The 16583-nt window shown below is 42.5% G+C and overlaps 1 pseudogene; it reads right to left on the bottom strand.

The window, feature by feature from the left end:
• Positions 1-14368: 14368 nt before the first annotated feature.
• On the bottom strand, positions 14369-14727 carry LOC109615021 (annotated as a pseudogene).
• Between the last annotated feature and the right edge of the window lie 1856 nt (positions 14728-16583).

Below are 16583 nucleotides of genomic sequence, written 5' to 3'. Positions count from 1 at the left end.
CCCTCACTGCCACTCTCACTGTCCCCCTCACTGCCACTCTCACTGTCCCCCTCACTGCCACTCTCACTGTCCCCCTCACTATTCCCCTTACTTCCACTTTCACTGTTCTCCTCACTTCCACTCTCGCTGTCCCCCTCACAGTCCCCTGTCCTGAAGCAAATTCGTTCGCACATTTCTGATTTAGACATCCGGACCTGCACACCAGTTATGTGCATCTGATTTTCTGTTTTTGCTGTTGGTCTGTACAATGACATTGGGATATAGAATATTTACAATTACAGACTATTTTACAGCACATATATGAAAATAGAAAGGTAAACATAGGAAACACCCCTTAGCCAGAACTGTACGTGCATTGCTACATGGAGATTTGTTCTTTCTAAACATCCTGTCTGTCGGGACACAGATTCTCAACCACATCACAACAGTTATCTTCCCTTGCAACGCAGCGCGGAAAGAATCTCTTGGAAAGTCTTATCTTATCATGCTGCATTCATAGCAGCCAGCTGGGTCATCTGAGTATGTGGCTGGTGATCGTAGACCTTCCACCTCCATGCTAGTAGAACTCCTCAGCTGGGATGAGGAATGGGGAAAAGGGAGGGAGGAATTCCAACAGCATCCTGTAATGGGTCACAAACCAGTGCCTGATGGTGAAACTCACATGATCCCAAATTACCACATACTTTGGTAAATCATCTCAAAACTGACCCCTCACATCATCAGGGATGAGATCCCTATATATAGGGTGTTGTATATAGGGTGTTGATGTAGTCCTCTCATTAACACTATTTTTATTCACATAGCACATGACATTAGATCCATAAAAAACTATTATGATCTCTACCTCATTTCATTGAAAACAGTAGTCTGATTACATCTATTTCAAATAGATTTCTCAATAAAGTATCATGAATGACACAGAAGTGTTTTGTCTATTGTTTTCTTTTGCCATATTCATGGTGTTGTAGTTTCAAAACTCTTGGTACAAAACTCAAGTTTAACAGCTAGTCTTACAGTACACAGTGATATATGTGAACATTCAATTTTTCTGTTTTACAGAATTAATGTGAAATTGCAAAGTACAATCAATCTACATACAATAACTGCAAAGCCAAAACATGTTTTTCGAAATTTGTGCCAATTCATTGAAAATATAGATTCTTCCTTGGAGATCCTCTCAGGTAATGTCAGATTGTATGGGGAATATCAGTAAACCGCAGTCTTCTGGGCTGCCCACAGATTTTCAATAGGGTTCAAGTTTGTGCTTTGGCTGGGCCCTGAGAGTTGGAGCTGTGGGTTTGGCCCATGTGGCTTTCCTTCCCGGGCTGCGGCCTGACATTATGACATTATCAATGTTAGTCACTTCACCTGTCAGTGATTATCAAGTTATCATGGCACCTGTCAGTTGGGATATATTAGGTAGCAAGTGAACATTCTGTCCTCAAAGTTGATGTGTTAGAAGCAGGAAAAATGGGCAAATGTAAGGATCTGAGCGACTTTGACAAGGGCCAAATTGTGATGGCTAGAAAGACTGGGTCAGCGCGTTTCCAAAACTGCAGCCCTTGTGGGGTGATCCCAGTCTGCAGTGGTCAGTATCTATCAAAAGTGGTCCAAGGAAGGAAAAACGGTGAACTGGCGACAGGGTCATGGGCGGCAAAGGCTCATTGATGCATGTGGGGAGCGAAGGCAGGCCTGTGTGGTCCGATCCAATGGACAAGCTACTGTAGCTCAAACTGCTGAAAAAGTTAATGCTGTTACTGATAGAAAGGTGTCAGAACACAGTGCATCTCAATTTGTTGCATATGGGGCTGCATAGCCAAAGACCTGCCCCCTGCCGAAAGCGCCTACAATGGACAAGTGAGCATCAGAACTGGACCACAGAGCAATGGAAGAAGATGGCCTGGTCTGATGAATCACATATCCTTTTACATCACGTGGATGGTTGGGTGCGTGTGCATCGCTTACCTGAAGAACACATGGCCCCAGGATGCACTATGGGAAGGAGGCAAGCCGGTGGAGGCAGTGTGATGCTTTGGGTAATGTTCTGCTGGGAAACCTTGGGTCCCGCCATTCATGTGGATGTTACTTTGACACGTACCACCTACCTAAGCATTGTTGCAGACCATGTGCACCCTTTCATGGTAACGATATTCCCTGATGGCATTGGCCTCTTTCAGCAGGATAATACGCCCTCCCACAACGCAAAAATGATTCAGGAATGGTTTGAGGAACAAAACAACAAGTTCAAGGTGTGGAATTGGCTTCCAAATTCCCCAGATCTCAAGCCAATTGAGCATCTGTGGGATGTCCTGGACAAACAAATACTTTCCATGGAGGCCCCACCTTGCAACTTACAGGACTTAAAGGATCTGCTGCTAACGTCTTAGTGCCAGATACCACAGCACACAAAGGGGGACCTACACAATATTAGGCAGGTAGTCATAATGTTATGGCTGATCGGTGTATATTGCCTGAGCTGGCTCTGACCTTTGACTATTGAATGTGTGCAGAGGCCATTTTCCTTTCACCCCAAAGTACCCTCTGTTCTGCTTCCCTCTTGTTTAGATACACTGTTAAAGAAATCATAATCTAATACAAAGATGTTTATTCAATTAAAAAGTATAAGACAACCTGCTGCAGTCTGTAAGCCTTGTGTTTTTATAGCTGCATGTGTTGATTGAAGATTTATTTATTTTACAAAAAGAGACGAATGGCTCATTCTTCCAAAAAGAGATTAATTTCTCATTCTTATAAGTTGAGTTCCCTGAATAACAAATACCACTAAGTATAGAACAAATGTTAAAGCCCAGACCACTGAAAGTGTACTAACTATTCAAATAATAGAGTATTAAAAAAATAGCAATAACACAATACTACACACCAAAATGTCCAAATGCAGAACTGAGCTGCAAAAGTGTGGAGGGGGTATGGAGTCATCTTATTTCACTTTCATTGTGTTTGTGACTTGCAAACAGAACGCTGTGTTGCCATTGATGTAAAATAAACAATCAGCAAAAATTGTCAACCAAAATTTTATTTAAAAATGTGAGAAAACTATAACTCATTTAAGCAGTAAATTACAGTTGTGCTCATAAGTTTGCATATCCTGGCAGAAATGGTTACATTTTGCCTTTGATTTTGAAAATATGACTGATCATGCAAAAAAACTGTATTTTATTTAAGGACAGTGATTATATGAAGCCATTTGTTATCACATAGTTGTTTGGCTCCTTTTTAAATCAGGATAATAATAGAAATCATCCAAATGGCCCTGATCAAAAGTTTACATACCCTCCAATGTTTGTCCTTGTTACAGATACACAAGATGACACACACAGGTGAAAATGCCAATTAAAGATTAATTTCCCACACCTGTGGCTGTTTAAATTGCAATTAGTGTCTGTGTACAAATAGTCAATGAGTTTAACTCTCAAATTGATGCACTGAGCAGGCTGAGCCATGGGGAGCAGAAAACAAACGTCAAAAGACCTGCATAACTAGGTAATGGAACTTTATAAAGATGGAAAAGGATATAACAAGATATCCAAAGCTTTGCAAATGCCGGTCAGTGCTGTTCAATCAATTATTAAGAAGCAGAATCGCTTGATACCAAGCCAAGGTAGACCAAGAAAGATTTCATCCAAAACTGCCAGAAGAATTGTTCGGGATACAAAGAAAAACCCACAGGTAACCTCAGGAGACATACAGGCTGCTCTGGGAAAAGACGTTGTGGTTGTTTCAGTAATTCAGCAGAAAAAGGTGAAGATTCTGTCTCCTGACCTTAATATCATCGAGCCACTCTGGGCAGATCTCAAACGTGCGGTTCATGAAAACGACCAAAGACTTTGGATGTCCTGGAGGCATTTTACAAAAACGAATGGGCAGCTATACAATCTGCAAGAATTTGGGGCCTCATGCATAACTATTACAAAAGACTGCACGCTTTCATTGATGCTGAAGGGGGCATTACACAGTATTAAGAACTAAGGGGGGTCCAGGGACAAGAAAAGTTTGAAAACCCCTAGAATATAGGCAACTATTTTGAAAAACAGAAAAGGTTGAGGCAACACATCTCTAGGTTGATGTACCCTCACTCTAGGAACTCACGCCTCTATACCTTTGGCAGTGTTTCGTTGATATTCCCAAAAAACTATCCACAAAAAATAATTTCAAATTATTATATTATAAATCTGTACATATGTGCATTTACTTACGTGCGACAACATTTTGCATCTTGCCCTTCAAGGAGTAGCCTGTCCACAGCTCCGTTCCAATTTTCTTCAATATTCTCCTGGATAAAATTAATTCATAAACCATTGAAAAATATAATTCCATCACATTTTCTCACATTCTCTCATAACTGTCAAATGGTAAAACGTGCAATTCAAAATGTGAATACTTTGCACTCAAATCCTATGAAATACCAAAATTGTCTAACCGCAAAACTTAGAACGAGTGTACTGCACCTCTAGTGTAGCTAGCTACAGTCTAGACTATGGGTTTGCCCCTTCGCTCGTAAATACTTTTTTTTTTTACCCGAGAGCTTGCGTTTACTGTAAAGTATTTCAGGTTAAACCACATTTGTTTCTTGCCTGAACCCTTTGTTCACGTAAATAATTATACACGTAAATAATTAATACAAATTACCTGACTGTGTAACACAGCTAGTTAGCTAGCTCTTCAAAAGTGTCCTACAGCTGCCTGATATGTAGCATTTTTCAATTCAGTTTTTTCCGGTGTTGTTGTGGCTACGACAGCTTTATCCTCTACATATCCCAGCATGATGGTTGTACCCCGTCACATTCCAAAACCTGTGATGCTTGTGGAAAGCTGCTGTGTAGAAGTAGGTACACCACTAAGGTGAATAACTTTTTTGGTACCCATGACAGCGATTCTGCGGTGGGGGTGTGGGGGTGACAAAAGTCATTGAGTTAACGCAATAACTGTCTGTCCAAGGAAATGTCAAACTAGTCTTACTGAAAGACATAAAACAATACATTTATTTACATTTTCACTTTCCTTTAACTTTGCTCTTAATTAAATATGTTTCAGGAGAAGAAATGTTACAATGTTTACACATATTGTTAATATGTTCTGCATGTTGACATCTGAACACAGAAGTCTGATGGGTTTTCCAGTATTTATTGAAATATTTGGTAATAACTTCACAAACAAGTGTTTGTTAAAATGCTGTTACATCTGATGTAGAAGCATGAAAATATTGCACACGTCTAATATAGGAACCTGACAAGATAGGGTATCTCCTGGTGGAACCTTATATACTGTAGCAGATCATGATTTTCATTACACCTCAATAGCTCTCTGCATGTGTGCAATGCACTTGTTCCTATGTGTCAGTTAGAGTTGAGTAATCAAAACATAAACCTCCTGAGATTATTTACAGTGGGGAGAACAAGTATTTGATACACTGCCGATTTTCCAGGTTTTCCCTCTTACAAAGCATGTAGAAGTCTGTAATTTTTATCACAGGTACTCTTCAACAAAAATACAGAAAATCATATTGTAAGTAATTAATTTGCATTCTATTGCATGACATAAGTATTTGATACATCAGAAAAGCAGAACTTAATATTTGGTTCAGAAACCTTTGTTTCCAATTACTGAGATCATGTGTTTCCTGTAGTTCTTGATCAGGTTTGCACACACTGCAGGGATTTTGGCCCACTCCTCCTTACAGGCCTTCTTCAATCCTTCAGATTTCAGGGCTGTACGGACTTTCAGCTCCCTCCAAAGATTTTCTATTGGGTTCAGGTCTGGAGACTGGCTAGGCCACTCCAGGACTTGAGATGCTTCTTACGGAGTCACTCCTTAGTTGCCCTGGCTGTGTGTTTCTGGTCGTTGTCATGCTGGAAGACCCAGCCACGACCCATCTTCAATGCTCTTACTGAGGGAAGGAGGTTGTTGGCCAAGATCTCACAATACATGGCCCCATCCATCCTCCCCTCAATACGGTGCAGTTGTCCTGTCTCCTTGGCAGAAAAGCATCCCCAAAGAAGGATGTTTCCACCTCCATGCTTCACGGTTGGGATGGTGTTCTTGGGATTGTACTCATCCTTCTTCCTTCAAACACGGCGAGTGGAGTTTAGACCAAAAAGCTCAATTTTTGTCTCATCAGACCACATGACCTTCTCCCATTCCTCCTCTGGATCATCCAGATGGTCATTGGCAAACTTCAGACGGGCCTGGACATGCGCTGGCTTGAGCAGGGGGAATCCCTTGCGTGCGCTGCAGGATTTTAATCCATGACGGCGTAGTGTGTTACTAATGTTTTTTTCGGAGTCTGTGGTCCCAGCTCTCTTCAGGTCATTGACCAGGTCCTGCCGTGTAGTTCTGGGCTGATCCCTCACCTTCCTCATGATCATTGATGCCCCACGAGGTGAGATCTTGCATGGAGCCCCAGACCGAGGGAGATTGACCGTCATCTTGAACTTCCATTTTCTAATAATTGCGCCAACATATGTTGCCTTCTCACCAAGCTGCTTGCTTATTGTCCTGTAGCCCATCCCAGCCTTGTGCAGGTCTACAATTTTATCCCTGATGTCCTTACTCAGCTCTTGGCCATTGTGGAGAGGTTGGAGTCCGTTTGATTGAGTGTTTGGACAGGTGTCTTTTATACAGGTAACGTGTTCAAACAGGTGCAGTTAATACAGGTAATGAGTGGAGAACAGGAGGGCTTCTTAAAGAGAAACTAACAGGTCTGTGAGAGCCGGAATTCTTACTGGTTGGTAGGTGATCAAATACTTATGTCATGCAATAAAATGCTAATTAATTACTTAAAAATCATACATTGTGATTTTCTGGATTTTTGTTTTAGATTCCGTCTCTTACAGTTGAAGTGTACCTATGATAAAAATGACAGACCCTTTACATGCTTTGTAAGTAGGAAAACCTGCAAAATCGGCAGTGTATCAAATACTTGTTCTCCCCACTGTATATTGAAATATTCAAATGTCTTCAGCAATAGCATGTCATGATTCGCCAGCACGGCAGTAATGAGAACCAGGCACAGAGCTCCAGTTTTTGTATTTTTATTCTCTCTTCATTTTACCCTTCTTTTGTTTTGCAAACAGGAAGGCAGCCCACAAACAAGGTAGGCAAACAATCAAACAAAAGGTTGGGAAACAAACGGCCAAAACACAAAACACATTGAGGCAAAAACAGAAAAGAACCCGAAACTATGGCAGGCTAGCAGAAGCGACAATAGGCAGGATGAGACCAAAAGGCAGGTGGGAAGGACAAAGAAAAACAAGAAGGCAGGACAAGAGAGACAAGACCTCACAGTAACCCCTCTCTGAGTGGCACCGAAAATGGGAATAGAAGGGGAAACAAGAGGGACCAGAAGACCGCATCAACCACATGGACAAGACCCAAAATCCCCGGAGGGAACAACGAGCAGAAGGGGCCTGAAGCAAACAAGTAGACTGAGCTTGGGCAAGGTCCCGGGAAGTGCAACAGGCTGGAGACTGGGCGGAGTTGACCGGGTCATAGGTGTGAACGCTAACCGTACAGACATCGGCGGAGGTATAGAAGGCGTTGGGTTTCGTGGTGGTTTCCATGGTGCTGACCTTTGCTGAGACATGGGCAGTGCAGGTCTCCATGGAGGAGTGGACGGTGCTGACCTCTGCTGAGAGGTTGGCCTAGACTGAGCCAACACGGCTGTCAGGGTATAAAGGGGAGGCAGGTTGGTGGACAGGGTTGACAGGTCGGTGTGCAGGGTATGTAGTCCAGAGGACAATGAAAAAAGAGCCAGCAGGACAAATAGCAGGACGGCTGGAACACAGACTAAGAAGCAAAGACAAAACTTACAAAGGAAATGCAGATAGACACAGAGCAGGACATAACAAACCATTTAACACTGGTTAGGCTGATTGATATAGTGACCAGTACATGCAAACAATGCTTCCACACAGACTGAACACAAGAGCTGACATACAGGATGGGGCTAACAAGGAGCAGGTGAAAACAATGAAGACCAATGACAATGGAACTAAACATTAAAATAAAACAACTAGAGCCGAAAACCAACACAGACATACAGAAAACATGGACCGGACTCAGGGAACATGGATATAAGGGAACAGACAGGGCAGACACATTGAAAACCAAATGACAGAAAGACGGGAGAGACAATACCTCACAACAGGCAGCCAGTGGTAGAGAATCGCTTGAATGACTTCCAAGCTCTGCGGAAAAAACTCTTTACTCCTTTCTTCTGCTGTTTTCTGAAATGCCCTGTTAGTTTTTACATTTTCATACCCAAGCACATGTGTGTGTACATTCTAGGAAACGTACCCACAGAGTGCAGATCCTCATATATCAGGTAGATGGTACAGTACCTGTGGTCACTAACGAATTAATGCGTTTCCTACAAAAATACATGTGGATGTTTCTAGACTGTGTACAGTAGGCTTCAGACCCCCTGGTGACCTCTGGTGAGATACGTCAAATGTCCCGGGAGATTTAGTTGCACAGGTCTTACCACTAGGAGGTTGTCTGTTGAGGACCAGTGTTGGATGACACCCCCCAAGCAACGCTTCAGTCTCGGGATGATTTCCTGCACCTCACAGACAGGGGAGAAAGAAATCCTGGGAGTCCAGTGCTGGAGAAGCACCCTGCTCACCATAACTGACACTTCCAAGCAAAGCTGGTGATTGTCCAGGAAGGCCTCGGGTGACAGGGGGCGCTGTGAAGAGAACTGCTTCAGAAAGTTGCTGAACAGCAGATCTCCCAGCTGGAGCTCCAGTGGACCATAGTTCTGGTTCAGCTCTGAGAGCTTCCTCAGTGCTCTTTGTAGGGCTTTAGTCTTAGTAGTTTTGGCCAAGGCCTCCTGGACCAGGAAGGAAAGTTGGTGCGTCACCTCCACACGGTTTTCAATAACCTCCTCTGTCCATGGGGAGAAGTCCTCCAGGGGGTAGATATTATAAATAAATCTGCCAAGGATGTGGATGAGGAGCATCTCTGGGACCATGCAGAGTGTGGAGGAAGCCTGACGCTGTCTGTGATATGGGCTTTTCTTTCTCAGCTGTTGGGCACGGTGGGGTTTAGCACTCATCATGGCAGCTTCTCTAGGGAAAAGACATGCCAATGGTGGTACAGATTGTTCCAGCTTGGTGGACTCACCAAGGGTCAATGGAGGGAGCTGGTCTGAGATGGACACTTTTATCCAACCGTTGTGGAAAATGCTGTTGGGCAACATGCCTGCGTTTCTTAGAGTCATCTCAACACACGAATGAGACAACATAAATATAAAACCAGGACAGAACCAGGACCAGCTCTGGGATCGGTGATGTCCATTGGAAGCCTTCCCAACACACAAAGCTAATCATTATCTAAGGCCATTCTGGCATCCCTGTACATTAAAATATGTTCAGCTAAAGGCTTTCTCTTTCTGTTGATAAAGGTTCCTTTACACTGTTGTTAATGAAAAGGTAACATAGAAATAGGCATACAGCCATGACATTACTCTTACCTCTCATTGAGAAAAATGGTAACCATAGTCATAACAAGGGAAAGCCACCTCTGTATGCTCCTTCTGATCCCATGGGAGAGGATAGCAGCAGATGCCCAAGGACTCAAGATACACACCAGACAGCTTCTTTTCTGAAATATATCAAGCTAGTGTTAAATCCAAAGCTGATATACTGTAGTGGAATACATGGGATGAGAGGTATCCTAGCATTTAAAGCATCTGCCCATTATGTTAGATAATCCATTAGCAGGCAATGTAAAAAGTATTTTTTTGTGTTCATAAGCTGGATGGTCAACATTTCTCACTGTACATCTTCAATACCTGCTGGTAATCGCAACGGTGCTGACTCTTGACCAGTTCATCCTTAGGGGTGTTCTCGTCAGAGCAATGAATCACCTATAACAGAAAACACTGCGCATTGTTTCATCTTCACGCAGAGACAAGTCGGCAATGCTAGACAAAGACTAGCACATTTTCATTTCAACGTGTAGATACGTTTAGGTATTTAATTAGGTATAAGCCTAAACAACTAACCCATGTTTTCTCGAAAGCCCCCGTTATACGCCATTAATAACACATTATATAAAGAAATATAATATAGTATTGTTACAGAAATAAATTGTAAGTCTCTTTCAATATGCAGTTAATTGGCAGAATGATGAAAGTTTGTAAATTGGCATGTATGATTTCTGAATGCATTCAAATGCATTTATGACGAATTCTTTTGAACACATGCCTGCGTTCATATTGTGACGTAGTATGAATTCTATTTCTATACGATTAATAGTCCACTGTGTAGGCCTATTTTCAAATAGTTTTTGTATTGTAAAATATTTACTAAAATTGTCTTAGTCATTTTGAATAGATTCATAGATTCTTCCTATTATTAAGGCAAATAATTAAGGCAAACACATTAGTCTTAATTTTAATCGGTGTTAGCCTTTTTTATTCCTAGTTGTTGTTTATTCCTCGTTCTTGATTCCTAGTTGTTACAAACAGGCCATGTTATTCTCTCTTCATAAGTTTATTTTAAATATTAGTGGGGGGGGGGGGGCGGACATGCATATTAGAAATAACAGATACAAGATTGGGGTTTAATAGAGTTAGTTAAATATGCACCTCTCAAGTTAAGATTCCATCTTTGTTTCCTACAGAGCAGGAGACCTGAATCCCAAATCACTGATAGACCTGATACACCTTGTCCAATGACACCTGTGGCCCAGATCATTACAGGGCCAAACCAAGCCCTGGAATGATGGGCTAAGTAAGAGTGGCGAGCCAGACAGGACACTGACAGTTCCCGCTTCACCAAAACCAAGGATAGGTGGGGGACAGACTGTCATGTACAACAGACAGTCCAAGGCTGGAGTATTACTGGCAACCATCACAGCCAGAGGAGCTGAGCTCTATGAAGGAGAGGTAACCATCTGGACTGACTCATAGGAAAATGGACACTTGACTCTGGGACTTTGGGGTCCCAAAAGTCAACAGGCTTAGTCAACAGGGGAAGTTAACAGACTTTAAGAGACAGAACCACTGAAAAGCACCAGGGCCTGACATTGTCTCCCCATCCACCCTAAAGCACTGTGCAGATCAGCTTTCTGCTTAAGAACATCTTCAACACCTCACTGGGGACATGCTGCAACCTGGCCTGTTTCAGGTCCACCATCATCATCCCAGTCCTCAAGAAGCCAAGGATCCCAGGACTAAATGACTACAGACCCATCACACTGACCTCTGGGGTTATGTGCGCCTTGTGCTGTCCCACCTCAAGACCATCATCAACCCAGTTTGCCTACAGAGCCAAAGGGTCTGTGGACGACGCGGAGAACATGGCTCTTCACTTCATCCTCCAGGATCTGCACTCCACTGGAATCTACGCCAGAATCCTGTTTGTGGACGGTTCTGCATTCAACACCTTAATTCCCACTTTGCTCCAAGACAAGCTATTTCAACTGGGAGTTCCTACCTGTCCAACAGGAGGCAGGGGAAGCACTAGTCTGACCCCCTGACCATCAGCACCGACTCCCTTCAAGGCTGTGCCCAGTCCCCCCTACTCTTTTCCCTGTACACCAACAGCTGCATCCCCCCAGCCCACCATCATCACCCAGGTCTTAAAGTGGGAGCTGAACATCACCTCACTTACTAAGAAAGCAGATAATGTACTTCCTGCAGCAGCTGAAAAAGTTCAACGTGCCAGAGACTAAGGTGCACTTCTACACTGCCATCATAGAGTCCATCCTGACCTCCTCCATCACAGTATGGTACACTGCACCCACTGCCAAGGACAAGGGCAGGCTGCAGCACATCATCCGCTCTACAAAGAGGACGATTGGCTGCAATCTGTCATCTCTACAAAACCTACAGACCTCCAGGACACGGAGGCGAGCGGAAATGATTGGGGCTGATCCCTCTCACCCTAGAAATGGACTATTCAGTGCTCTCCCCTCTGGCAGAAGGCTGAGGTCTATCAGGACCAAAACCTCTCGCCACAAGTTTCCTTCCCACAGCAGTAGGCCTCCTGAACATGCTCCCAGAGCCAAACTGACTATAGCCGCTCCCCACATAACACAACAATCAACTAGACAAATCTATGACCACATCCCACATATACACACAACCTTCAACTGGACAATTCTTGCACCTTACATATTTTTGTATATTTCCAGTAATGTATTAAAGGTCAGTCTGCTTTTATGCTCAGTTGAATATTACTTGTTTTTATTTCTTTTGTACAAAATTGTTGTATTAATGGATCTGAAAAAAATAGATTGTTGTGAAACTTATTTGGCAATAAAACTCTGATTCTGACTACTGGGTAGAACATTTGTACATTATCATTAAAATCTACAGCTCTGGAAAAAATAAGGGACCACTGCACCTTTTTCTTTCCTTTCCAGAAAGTCTAAAATGAAGGTTTTGAGTGAGGAACCGAAGGGTTAAACTTAAGAGACCACTGCAAATTGAACGCTTATGTTCCTCACTCAAAACTTTCCTTTTCAACTTTTTTGGAAAGGAAAGAAAAAGGTGCATTGGTAAAAAAAAAATCCAGAGCTGTATATCCATCTATACAAAAACTTGACAAAAGAAAAACATAGATGTAATTTCAATCTATTACAAATTTATTATCAAATACAGAAACTAAAGTGACAATGAAATTAAACAAAGACACCCAAGATGATTCTGCTACTTTGAAACAATTGACTTTCTTCATTTAGCACCTGTATGGTTTGATTATACATCATCATCATCATCTTCATTATATTCACTTGTACAAAATGGATGCTTATGCGGGTCAGTAACATACAAAATATGAAACAAAAGAGAGGATCACAGTCATTTTCAGGAACAATCTAATGATTCAATCCCAACAGTACCATTTTTGGTTTATGCTCTTCAAGTACCAATTCCTCTACTAGAGAGCCTTGGACAATGTTGCAAGGTACCTTGTCATCAGAGGGCGATATCCTTGGGCTGCTTGAGAGAAATGTGTCTGTCACCCTCTGAGCTTAGGGTTCACATTAGAAATCACTATGGCGTAGTACTGCATTTACATGACATATTGTAGATATACAATGGCAATTCCATGACAAAACAAATAAAAAAAATGGTTTGCACACAGATTCATAAAAAAATTTCATTTTTACTTCATCCCACCAAGGCAGAATGATAGTTATTGAATAGTGACAATTTATAGTCCATTTATTGTACGGGGCTCCTGGATGAAAATAAGGCACTCATGAATTGTGTGATACAGCCCCAAATGCCTCATTACTACACAGGTAAATCAATAATCAATTTCACCTTTAGAAAACTTCTCCCTTCCATGTAAAACAAAACAAGGGTAAATGGTGCCCTCTACCTGTTAAATCCTCTCAGTACAACTGAGACTTTTAAATGAAAGACAACTACTGTTCCTCTCAGCTAGTTGGTCAGAAAGGCATGCAGTACCAGTGAGAAAAACAAACATGATGCTAAAACCTAAATCTGTTGAAAAACACAGAACGTGTGTGTGTGAGAGGGAAACCAGTAGTATTAAACCAAAGAAGTGGAGCTTTCCCATGAGTCCAGCAGCATGTTTGGTTTTTAGTTAGGTGAAAAGTTGTGGGGGAGTTGGGGCAACGTAAAAATATGCCAGTACATGAAGCATTTCATGTCTTTAACGACACAGCGCCAGAATCCTTCTGAACCCTGTTCTTCCCAGACTAGAACCGAGTGCCTCATCACACCGTGAGTTAGTTACCACCAAACCATAAACTACAGCGGTCAGTCTTCCAAAGACTGAAACACTCCTAAACTTCACACCAAATGGTCACTTACCTCACACACAAACACACACACACACACACACACACACACACACAGACATCATCAGATTACATGACATCCACAAAGAACTTGCTGGGGTTGCCCATGGCAAGGTGGAAGGACTGGCGCGAGGCCATCAGTTCGGGGGGCACAGAGCCCAGGTCACAGGTTTGGGGACAGCTCGTGGTAGGGCGGGGGCTGGCTGGAGTAAGGGTGGGAGTACTGGAAGGAGGGGAAGGAGTGCAGCAGGGGCCAGGGCGTGGCTCCAGAAAGGGGCAGCGGGGCCAGAGTGTCCTGGTCGGAGGCCCAGCTGGAGCCGTCGTTGTCGTTCAGGGAGAGGTTGGCCATGTCTGAGGAGGTGGGGGGGAGGCGCTGCTGTTTAACTGGTTTAAGAACTGGTCTGGCTGAAGCCATTTTTGTATCAGATCTTAGGAATAAACCTGTTTGAGAAAGATGCACTTTGATTCTGTAATTCTGGTTTTCCTACTAACTCAAACATTACATTCACATTGACAGGGGAGTATTTTTCCTCATTTTAGGAAGGACATCGCCTTCAAACAAAATTCAGTTATGTGTGACTTTTTTCCATGATTTATGTCCTGTAGTGGTTGACGATGTGGCGGATTAATCCAGCCTTCAGCAGGTTGCTGGCGTACTTCCTGGCCTCATGACGGTCCTGGAAGCCCTCGATGTGGTGATACAGCCACTCGACCACATCTGAGCCTGGGAACAGAGGACAAACACGTTACCACCCTGTAAACACACCCAGAAAGGCGTTGGGTATAGTGATCTTCAGCCACATCCTGTCCCGGACCTTAAAGCCCCGACTCAGGAGACGCCATGGCCTTAGCAACCATCACCATGTCAGAGTGGAGGGACATGTTGAAGTCATCAAAACCTTCAGAGATAATGAGGGGCGGAGAGGGTAATGAAGATATAGTGTGAGATCAAGGAGGAGAGAAATAAAGGACAACAGCGAGAAAGAAAAGGAGAAGCAGGAAGAAGGATTGTGGGAAGAGGGACACAAACAAGGGCAGGGAAAGACATTATAAAACACACAAAACACTGCAGTCTAGAGGAGAAAGACAAATGCTTCCTGTTTCAGGTTTAAAAGGTCTGACACTTGACATAAGGATAGATACACACCAGTCAAATTAAAGATGGTAGAGAGGAAGGACGGCAGAGCCAAAGAAAACCAACAGGAAGGCAGAGAGAGATGGGTAGAGGGTCTACCCTATTTAAGACGGGGCATGAAACCCACCACTCACTGCGCGGCAGAGATGGGGACAAGTCACACATGGTCAAGTCCAAGCAAGTCTCAAGTCTTCACCATCAAGTCTCAAGTCAAGTCTCAAGTCACAGTTCAGATAAATCAAGCAAGTCAAGTCAAGTCAAGGGTTCACCCTAAGCAAGTCAAGTCGAGTCCTTATAAGTTTCAAGTCAAGTCAAGTCACAGTACTAAAGAGATGAACACACACACACACACACTGTCCTCTGTTTCTGACGTGCGTTTGGTGCGAAGCTCGATTTCAAAATCAAATATTTTTCTCCTCCGCGGTACAATTCTTGGGGGGGACGAAGCGGAGGGATCTTGAATCAGCCTGAAGGGGTTGTATTCGCTATAACAACCACCTCGCTATACCTTATCCTGCTTATTACATGGCTACCTACCAAATAATTCAATAATTTGACACAAAATAATGATTTCAAAAGGAATTTATTGATTTAAAAACGATTGAATTGCTTCCTCTAAAGAAAATAGTCCGTTCCGTCTCTGGTTAGAATCCTGCTGCGTCCATAGCAACGCGCTGTTTTTCATGGCAACGGTCTGTTATCAAGAAATAACACGCATTCTGCACTGGAATTCAGCCAATCCATGTAATAAGAGCTGATAATAACAACCTTATAAACTAATTATTGTGACTGAAAAACTGCCTAATATGTAATTACGCTGTAATTATTCTTGTCTGTATGAGTACAAAAAAAAACTCTTATTAAAATGTTTAGGTGCTAGTAATCACATCGGCGTCTCCATGTTAGACTTTCATGCAGTAAAGTTAACTGTTATGGTGTAAGCACAATGCTTTTTAGTTTCCACGCGCAGTCCACAAACACTACAGACATTATAGCCTACGTGTAATAATATACATGCCCGCTCATTTTAAGATGCCCATCAACATTAAAATTCAGGCTATGCCACTGTTATAGTCAAATTCCCTTACATCTATTTACCAGACGTATTCAGTAATGATAATGGTCACATTTCTAACAAGAAAAAAAAAATACATAATATGCAGCAAGGCCAAATTATGACAAACAAAAGATTAATTCATTACATTAGTAACTTAATCGTTATAGATCAAAGTGAAACTGAATATAAAGAGATTACTTTCTTACCTTTCCTTGTGGTTCTTAAAATGACGAATGAAATTTGACGTTGTTGCATATTTTGCATCTGGCAAATCTTTTTTTATTCACACAGTCCAGTTCAAAGTCCTTGTATCCAAACTATACTATTTGTGGAGCTCGACTAACGTTACTGTCTGCCATGTTTGGCGCGGTTTCAATTGTGCAGCGTTAAAGGCACATACGCTGATTAGTGGTGCTGATGTCACATAAAATAATTGTATTGCTGTTTGTTTATTATAAGTTCAAGTCATTGTCGAGTCTTGACCTTCAAGTCAAGTCTCAAGTAACTTGTTCTCAAGTCAAATTCAAGTCAAGTCATTTTCATACTTTAATCAAGCAAGTCACAAGTCCTGAAAATGGTGACTCCAGTCAGACT

Source organism: Esox lucius, chromosome 24 (assembly GCF_011004845.1).
Source record: "Esox lucius isolate fEsoLuc1 chromosome 24, fEsoLuc1.pri, whole genome shotgun sequence".
In the NCBI taxonomy this organism is placed as follows: domain Eukaryota; kingdom Metazoa; phylum Chordata; class Actinopteri; order Esociformes; family Esocidae; genus Esox; species Esox lucius.
The sequence above is the reverse complement of the archived record's forward strand: the minus strand, read 5'-3'. Positions and strand labels throughout refer to the sequence as shown.